Below are 11,071 nucleotides of genomic sequence, written 5' to 3' on the forward strand. Positions count from 1 at the left end.
TACAAGACGTATAGCGGTTCCATCCGTTACAATTTTCATAAGACAAAAACTGCTTCCATCCGCTAAAAAATCTAACAGATACATTCTAGTTCAATCAGCTGTTTCTTTAAAACAGATACCGGTATCACCTGTTATCTATAAGACAGATACCGGTACCACCTGTTATCTATAAGACAGATACCGGTACCACCTGTTATCTATAAGACAGATACCGGTACCAGCTGTTATATATAAGACAGATACCGGTATCAGATGCTATATATAAGACAGATAACGGTATTACCTGTTACATACAAGACAGATACCGGTACCACCAGTTATATATAAGACAGATAACTGTATCACCTGTTATATATAGGACAGCTACCGGTATTACCTATTATATATAAGACAGATACCGGAACCACCCGTTATCTGTAAGACATATACCGGTATTACTTGTTATATATAAGACAGATACCGGTATCACCTGTGTTATATAAGACAGATACCGGTACCACCTGTTACGTATAAGACAGAAACCGGTAACAGCTGTTATATAAAAGACAGATACCGGTATCGCCTGTTATATACAAGACAGATACCGGTACCACATCTTATATATAAGACAGGTACCTGTTCCAACTAATATTATATCTAAGAGACAGAAATCGGTCCATCTGCTACAATTTATTAGCAGTTGGGATGGCTGACATGGAGTCCGTTGTGTACTGCGTGTACTATAATCTACAATTGTATAAGACACGACAAGGGCATCGTGGCATTTTGAGTGTAGACATACCAAGTCTGCAAGGATCCTTACCCAATGGAATTGGTCATTACCATGGATTTCCTCAGATTTCGACACTCTCTGTTTTATATCAGACAATAAACCAGCAGAAATCATTTTTAAAGAGTTTTTGTTATTATAAATCAATATCAACTTAACCTGGAACCTCCAACTTCAATATTGCTTCAAGTGAATGTTGAAATACGAGTTTATTCAGCTTGACATTGTCTTAGCGCCGTAGTCGTCTTTTCGTTGTAATGTCGTTTATAGCTTTCCTTGGTGCGCCTTGTGATTCTTCTCTGTGATTATAATATCATCAAGAATTGAGCCGCATCCATTAATGCCTTGAAGAACAGGTATATAAGGGGTGCTACCTAAATGTGTGTTACTGTGACGTAACAGCAATGATGAATTAATTTTTGTAGGGATCACAAGATTGTGTGAATTGGACTAAGGAGTGAGTTATGTTTAAATCGAAATACTGATCAATTCTAAAACTATAATATAGATATGGATATAGAGTCATTTATTTTGCCTGCGTCCATCAAAATCTTATCTTATCTTATCTAGCAATATTCACCATAAAGAATTGCTTACTGGTATGTGTAAGACAAGCCAAACTTGAATAATTAATTACTCCCGTTCAGTTTAGTGAATATTCTTCGCTGGTTGGTAGCGGTCATTCTCTGGACAGGTACATCCACGTTTTTCATCGGTTTGAGATTTCATGGTTTCACCCCTAGGGTTGAGACTGGAGATTACCCTCTCAGGACAATGATGGAACATCATTGAAAAGATTTAGTAATGTCACCATGACGTTAGAAATATAGAGGGATCTCAATCCTCAGTAGGAGATTATTAAGTTGCAAACACTCGACAAGTTTCGTGTTTGCTGAAGTAATAGTATTTCCCAGCGGACTGAGATCTCTTTATCTCAACTCCAAAGGGTGAAAGATTATATTATTTTAGCCCGTCCAATTCGGAATTGATGGTACTTGTGCAGTGTAATGTCTGAAGAATGACACATTACTTAGAAATTTGGTAATATTTAGTACAGCTCGTGCTCTTTTACATATTGCTAAATATAAAGGTGAGATGTGAAAGTTAGTTTTAAAATTCTCTAATCCTTCTTTATCTGGATAACACAACTGGCAACTTCCTAAACTGACACGTTCAGTCTCTAGACTAAATATAATTCATCTACAGCTTCTAATCATTTGATTATTGCAAACTTTGATTGATAGTTGCATGAAAAATATCTACCAATAAAATCCATTCTAGTTTGCCTTTGATCTGGCGAACCTTTTAATTTCTTTTTGATTTTTGCACGTACATATATGTATTTTATGTTCACTTCCCTTTTGATTTCAGTCAGTTATTTAGCCGTAATACATTTATATAATAATTTTCACAGTAAGAAATCAACAATTCATTGCTCTCTTTATTTTTTGGCGAATATCCTGCACCTTTTGTTTACTGACAAGAAGTAAATTGATGATGTTGATGTATTAATTTGTAGTAAACTGGTGCGACATATTTACAATTTGGGAAAAAATCTAGAATTTGATCCCTGTAGCTTTGGTAGTGGGTCAAGATAATTCATTTGAGCAAACGTGATAATCCTTCAATACAACATTGCTTCTGGTCAAATATCATGACCCTAAGTATTGTTTATGTAAAGAGAATGATTAATTTTTGCAGCATTTGACTCATGGACTATCAAACAAGAGGCCAATGGACTTTAATAGTTATATGACTAAAAAGGCCTTTATAGAACATAACTGCAGTAGCATACTGAACATTTTCGTCAGGTTGGGAAGTAAGGATTATGTAAAGATTCTCTATACACAACCAGGAATTTTAATATGTGACGTTTCAGTGACCAGTACGATCCGTACGCTGTCACCTTCTTCAGACAAATGACCAGTAAAGCATGTACACAAAGGTGTGATATGTGTACGAGTTGTCGTGGAATAGCGTCGATTTCGGACATGCTGACAAGTGCCGAAATGACTGTTAGCGAATAGTAAAACCATTCGGCTACGCTTATTTTATTACTTGGTCATAGATGTGCGAGAGTCTATGGGGAGTCCAGTGTCGCCTATTGTCGCCAATCTGTTCATGGAACATCTAGAACAACAAGCGTAGCCAGATGGCTTCTTAGATTGCTGTCAAGCTTCAGAAATGATATGTCGATGACATTTTAGAAATAATCAAGAAGGGATCACATGAAAGTTTTCCTGCACATAAACACTGATTGACACCACTAACAACATCAAGTTCCTCTGTGAGGGAAACTTCTTTTCGGAATGTCTTTCCTAGACACACTTATAGCCAGAAGAGAAGCGAACAGTGAAGTCGCTTTCTACAGTCTCTCCACATATATACCTCAACTATAAATCCCACCACCCTTTACATCAAAAGTTGTATATGCACGTTGCTCAATTCTCTGTGAGACCATAGTCACAGAACAACAGGACAAAATTCAAGAGCAGAGCCACATCATGAAAGCAATGAAAAATTGTGAATATCCGGTATGGGCCCTTAAACGGGTACAAAAACCTGTTATATAAAGGAAAAAAACAGAAAAAGTTATGAAAGATCAAAACAAAACAAAAATCCAGGTGGTCATCCCATATATAAAGTTTTTGTATATTAAAACCATTCCAAAGGATATTCACAATTTGGCATTGCTTTCAGCCATGAAGCCCTGCAAGACTCTTGAATTTTGTCCTGTTGTTCTGTGATAAGATAACAAAGAGAATGAGCAGAATGCATATACAAGATCTGGTGCAAAAACTGTGACGCGTCATATATTAAAGAGAGGTATTGGTCTGTGTGGGTCTTTCGCCTGGAGACCGGAATAACACCTGAAAGACAAGAGGCTATAAGTGTGTCAGAGAGGAAGCAGTCGGAGTCCTCACATGTAAACAAATCGGCAATCACTGACCATGCCATGCAGGAAAACCATGTGATTCCCTTCTTGATTATTTCTAAAATGCTCGACATATCGTTTCCATAGGCTTCTGAAGCGACAGATCAAAGAAGCCATCTTGATACGCCGCAGCGGGGCAGTTCTGAACCGAGATGAGGGGGCTCATAGACTCTCGCACATCTATGACCAAGTAATAAAATAAGCGTAGCCGAATGGTTTTACTATTCGCTAACAGTCATTTCGGCACTTGTCAGCATGTCCGAAATCGACGCTATTCCACGACAACTCGTACACATATCACACCTTTGTGTACATGCTTTACTGGTCATTTGTCTGAAGAAGGTGACAGCGTACGGATCGTACTGGTCACTGAAACGTCACATATTAAAATTCCTGGTTGTGTATAGAGAATCTTTACATAAACTGCAGTAGCAGTAGTAGTAATTGAAATATTTAAGGAAAACATACTTCTCAATGCCATGACAAGAAATATCACCATACCCTTACCTCATGTCTTTACTATCACAAAGCCTTGACATTTTGTTTGCCATTCTATCAATTTTCAGTATGGGAAATGCGTTTTGTCTCTGTCATCATGGATTTAAGGAGATCGTTTTTACACTGACACGAAAAGCACGAGCAAACGTGGTTTTTTTTTTACAACAACCAGCTGCATTATAGGCTAGCTTGTATCTACCGAAGCGTATCACTATTGATTATAACGGTATAAGATTACCCATTCCAAATACAAAACAATACCAAAACTTTATATTTTAATTACTGAAAATTTTGAAAATGTATCTATTGGTGCTCAGTTAATGTAGTAAGGAGCTCTTCCTAAATACCAAGGGAAACAATTCACACTCTCAAAGTATGCCAAAATTTGACTTTTACACGATTCCTTGTGTTAGCTTCTTACTCATTAAATTTTTATTTGTGAGAGCATTTTCTGTACTCTCTTTCGAACACATCAATAATTATTTGCGTGGAAAGTGTAGCGTCAGCCATCCTGGCGGCAGACCAGGTTTTCTCTTACCTTGGACAGGTAAATCCATGCTTTTAACTGGTGTGAGATGTCCTTGTCTCATCCTAGGGTTGAGATGACGGGATTCCCCGGTCAGTACATTGATATGACATTACAATAACAATTCACTGACGTCACACCAATTAAATCACGCCATGCGAAGCATTGGGGCAACAAAAAAATACATACGAATGCCTAATCAAGCCAACAGGATAAAAGAAAAAACATCCTGGAACACCCGCCCCTCCCCCTCCTCCTCCTCCTCGGGAAAAGACTTCGACAGGATTCGTGTTTGCTAACTGAATCATCTTCCCCCTCGGGTTGAGACCCTTTTTTCTCATATCCAAAGAGGTGAAAGATTTAATTATTCTACAATTAGTCTGCAGGGAAAACCGCTGTTCCTTTTGCCCTTGTTTTATCAAGTAGGCCACGGATGTTTAATTAAATAGGAAGTGAAAGTGTATTTATGTTCATGCTGGCAATGGATGAACTCACATGGACCACACATTCCAAGGCACATGCTATATTTACAGTTTCCAAACTTCCGTGTCAACAACAATTGCAAATGCTAAACATTTTGCAGAGGAAAGTTGCAGTACAGAACATTTTTCTTGTGAACACGTGCTCGATCGATGAGTCTCCATGACGATCAGTCCATAATATATATATATAACGCAATGAGACTTTGGTGTCGTATTGTTTAAGTTTTAGTTATTACAGAAATATTTGCATTTTAAATACACATTAAGTAGGTAATTGTTTGTGAATTCTATGGATGTATAATACTGAAATTACAAAATGAATTACCGCGCGATGTCAAGGTTAATAAGTACTGTGAGGTGATGGTGCTGGCATTCTGGCAACTTACTTGATCCGTTTGAATGTGATGAGATAAAAGTTACACATGGTGAAATGTGTTATTCGTCAGTTTACTGACAAGGCGCTCCTAACAAAAAAATTGATTATAATTAATCTTTTGTAAAGACATCCCATATATCGCGAGTGTTAGGTTTCCAACACTTGATTACAGGATACAAACAAATTGAATGAGTTACTGTTTTCAATAGTTACTGGCTATTTCATGACATCTGTGTGGGTTCATTATTTCATTAACGTTTAAGAGTGTGATTAAACCATCTTATTAATCTAACAAGATCTTTAGTATTACTGAATAGATCGACAGAGGGAGAAAATCACCATTACTTGTCGTGACAAATTCTGTAATTGGGAACTTCTTTTTTCTTACTGTATCAATAGAAGACAAAAGTATATTTGTTTATCTTGACAAACCATACAGACATCTGTGACCAGAAATGGAAATGCATTTGCTCTATTTATGTTATATTTCAATGTTCGAGGGGAGATAATCCCTGTGTGAGTAAAACGTATCAGTTGATTCTGTTAAGCCAAATGAATATTATTGGAGATTTATTTACAGAACAGTCAGAATGTAAGTATAGTTTGATACCACTCAGGAACTTTCTCACGAAAGAGGTAAGGTTCTTTGTGTGCGTTGTACATCTATATTGATTCATTACTACAATATTCGGAACTTTATATCTATTCTACGATTATTTTTTTGGTGCACAAGAGCGATGATCTACATAACCTTGGGTAAAGATACAAGGTGCTTGATTTAACGCTCCTTACACGTGACATTGTTTGTTTGTTTTTTGTGCTGATTTGGTTGTGTCCTTGGGAAAGACACTATGTACGTTACCATAATTGCTATGAATGGTACGTTACAGGCCTCTCATATGTTGTTCAGTAAGGTAGTCACCAGCTACTGAAAAAAGGAAAATACCATATGTCACCACAATCATAATTCAAACTCAGATTCGATAAAACTAAAGCAAAATATGAACAAAAGAAAGAGTGACACGGCAACTCCTAAAAAAGTATAAGGAGAATAAGACCAAGTGTCCCGGAAAAGTAAACGTCTTCTGCTTTATCGGCGGCACCCGCCATGTAAACCTTTGTCAACCAAAGTAAGTGATGTCACGTTCTCAAAGGAGAACACGGTCTACAGCAACGGAACCAACAGGAGTAAATTAGCACTATAACCTGGCGTTGTAATGCCTCACACAAAGGATTGAATCTTCGGAACACCCACCTTCTACTCTCGGAACACCCACCTTCTACTACACATTTACGTTAAATATGTTTCCAATCTACACCTATCCAGATCTCGACCGTCAAACTAAGCAGATGTTAAATCACAATATTAATCATGAAAAATTCTTAAATATGGAAATGAAAATAGATTATACGGGAAAACGGCAGCTCCTACACACGCGCAGCGTATCCCGAGTATGTATAGTTAAAATTCTTGGATACGAGCCTCATAGATTTGCCTGGTATAGTTAAAAAATTCTTAGTAAATTAACTTCTACAACGTGTGTATCAAGTACCCTCTATCACAGGAGGGAATCTCGATCAGTCCTCTTGGAGTCATTATAACCTCAACTGACACAAAAACAACCATCGAGGTGTGGTCATATTTCGGAAACTTTGGCCGACAGGAGATCCGGAAGAAAGCTTTAGTTATTTTATAAACTTCATCATAACACTCCTGACTATTTGAATTATCTTTTTATGGTATCAGAAAACGCTGAAAATTATGTACTACTTAACAATAGATTGCAGTTATCTAATACTTAGTCCGTCTACTATAAGTCTGTGGAATCCATTACCATCTTTCATCACTGAAAAAATCTATTCTAGACAAAGATTGGTCACATGATCCAAATTACTTTCTTATTGGTGAGAGAAAAATGAAATTTTCCAAACCAAATTAAGAAATAATGAGAGTAAGTCTATCTACTATCGAACGAGGTACATTGAGCTCTCCTCTTGGGGATACCTATCTGTTATTTGTGATAATAAACCTGTTCGCCAACTTAATGAATACATATCCTTTAAATCAAATTTACTCCTTTTCGGAGACACTTCTCTGTCTGAAAAAGAAAACCAAACATATTTTTGTATACTTAGCACGAAGCAAACAGATCCTAGCAATCACATCTTTGAATCCCTCTGCCGCGCTCTTCCTCATGCTTCTAAATTCATTCTATACTATTAATATTTGTGAATGATATCACTGAAGAAGTGCGATATTAACGTCGAAAATTAACATAGTTATTATATTGGAATGCATTTGTATATGTGTACCATGTATCAAAGGCGGTAGGGTTTGTAACCTGAAGCATATTTTGTGTTGATCTTACAGGAGTGTCTGTGTGGATATCTGTGCTTTTGCCTGCTGTCTGATGTGTGTTGTTTGTTAGATGTCACGAGAGCTTGATAACATAGGCACGTAACCACACGGATACGTGAATTACTATGGGATATTTTACCAACGATTGGTTTGCGAAGTTCATGGGAATATGTACAAGATCAGAACTGGTGCCATTATTAACCGTTAATATTGTTACCATTTACACTATCAATGATAGGACTATTACATTTATCATTGTGTTATTTGTATATTGCGTTGTATTACAATGTTTTACATCGTTATAAAATTCTGGGTACCGCTCCTACTTCCCAACACGTCAAATCATACACATGGACTGTCAGGGGCGTAGCTTCCATAGAAAGAAAAAGCCCGGGCTTACACATAAAAAAATCCGTGCATAGAGTATGTCGGATAAAAATACAAAACTAAGGTTGAAAATAAATATCAGGGGTTGAAGTTTGTTGTTAAATAAATAAAAAAAAAACTGTCTCAGAAAACGATTCAAAACATCTTTGAAATCATGAAATTCAGACCCCTCGTCTACGCTTACACATTTCTGCTGGGCTGGCTACGCCCCTGACTGTGTTGAACTAAGAGAAATTATCTACCACGATCATAACGCTACAAAAAAGGATTAAAGCTACTTATGAGCAACACAAATGAGATTTACATTATGTAGTCTACTTTCTTGTATTCTTTTGGTGCACCTAAAGAGAATTGTTCGAGACGAAAACGTCCCGCAGGACTTGAGAATCTAACAACTGTTCACGATTTCAGAAACATGTCTTCCTCCCAGTGTGATCATTTCAACTTACAATAAAGATGGTTAAGACTGGTTCCCATTTCTTCTTGTTCGTTGAATACTGTTTGTATTTTCATCGATAACAAGTTCATCGATGGTAAACTAGACTGGTTTCTATAAACACTATATAATCGTCTTTGCCCATCCCTTTGTCATTTGTTGCCGATAATCACCGACCTTTTAGATCAAATGCTGTTCCATAATTTTCGAGCACATATTAATCAATTCATTATTTCGTCCATAGCTTGACCATTGGGTCAATTCCAGCAACGTGTTGCACTTCTCATAAACCTCATTAAAAGTATCTTTCTTTAATAAGTTGTTTCTCTTCGACATACACGGCGATTGAACGCTTCTTTTGCAAGCTTTCAAAAACGTGTATTTCCTTTATCAAGCCAAGGACTAAAATAACCCAGTCTTAAAGATAGTACTGTTCAATTAATGGGCCAAGTGTAAGGTCAACTGTCAACTTGTCTGGACGCCTACACAGACCATTTCAATAAAACCACATCATCGACTGGAACAACTCGAGAATACTGGAGCGAGAGAGAATAAGGGGACACCGAAAAACATGAAATAATCCATCTGGCTAATGGCGAAGGGGCGCTCCAGCGGAGTCGTCTTCATGGCCTCACTTCAACAGCTACCAAGGGATGGAATGAAATGAGCATTAACCTCACCCTAAACTGCCTACATGATACAAGTTCTTTTGGGACAAAAATGCGTCCAGACATTTAGACAGCTGACTTTTACACTTTCGTCCATTCGCCGAATAGTGACCTGTCGTCAAGACGCAGTCATTTGCATGCTTGCCTGATAGAGGCAACAAACGTTTTCAAAAAACTGTTTTAAGCCATTTGTAATTTTTTTTTGCCAAACCGATTCATTTCATTCCAGAAAAAAGTCTCAGTAATTGATTTGGAAACATGCCATGCATGTAATTTTGATTATGATGCTCGCGTGAAAGAGATGTACTATTCTGTCACTTGCCACGTTTCATTCAGCCAATCACGATCTCAGCTTAGTTCCATTGTGCAGGTTAAATGATTTGGTTACATTGACATAACATTAAGAATGTCACCAATCTCCCAGGGGCCTATTTTAAGGCTTACAGGTGATAAGTGAATAACGGTATATTCTGTCGACTGGTCTCAAAACGTAGCAGCTAAGAAGACAACAGGACAAAGCAGAAACGATACATCGCTACATGATTTTAATTATATATTATTATCATAATAAGCACATTTACAAATGGTGTTTTATTGACAGAAAGCATTGGTCAAGATTTTGTATAAACTCAAAATATATGGAAAAAAATGCAACATATGCCTAACTGAACAACAACAAAAATGAAAACAATTGGCAACAAATCTAACAAAGGAGTATTATAAAGCTTTTCTGGATCTCCCTCACTCTCATCCCAGGTCAAAATACTGAAACATAGCTTCATCCTAATCAGCATTGAAATTAGACTTTACATCATCGTTCAGACCTATTGATCACTTTTTGTGCAAGAATGACCTTGTTACAAAAGAAAAAGTAAACAACTTGGTCCATGAAGGTATGCTATATAGAGGTTATTTGATTCAATGCTTTCATAATCCACCAGTATGACAGAGGAGTTCATCATATATTCCTGTGTGTGCAAAATAATTATTCCTGTGTGTGCAAAAATAATAATGTGTAATGCCACACTTGTGAAAACATTTTATGGGAAAAGATTATGTGGCAGAAGTGAAATTAAACCAGTTTTTTTATGGGAATCGACTATGAAAAAGAAATGAAATTCAACTTAATTTTCATTTGAAACCATCATGTTATTGAAGTGAAATTTAAATAACTTTACACAGTTTAACTAACTTTACACAGGACACCATTAAAATTCCATTCAGTTTATTACATCTTAGAACAATGTGACATAGTGGTCATGTTACAAAAGTGAGATGTCTAGAGTGTCAAAATATTTTCAATTCCTTGTATGTATTACTGGTTTACAGCAATGTAGTCTAATTGTGTTAAAAAGCATATTACTTCACTAGTAATTACTTTGAATACAGATTAATTCTGATTTAGTCATTACATTTTTAAAGAACTACAAGTTTAGATACTAGGAAGAAAATATTGGCCAACAAAATGTAAAAATCTCACATCCATTAACAATCATTACACTTTCACTCACTTAATTAACAAACTGCATGATATTTAAAATAAAAATGGAAGCACAGCAACAAAATAAAAAATAATTTACCAACACATTTCTGTATTTCTACTCTACACATCATTATTGTCTTCACAAAGCCCAC

Source organism: Ylistrum balloti, unplaced genomic scaffold, assembly GCF_031769215.1.
Source record: "Ylistrum balloti isolate Yb309-2 unplaced genomic scaffold, AGI_CSIRO_Ybal_v1 Utg370016, whole genome shotgun sequence".
Taxonomy (NCBI): domain Eukaryota; kingdom Metazoa; phylum Mollusca; class Bivalvia; order Pectinida; family Pectinidae; genus Ylistrum; species Ylistrum balloti.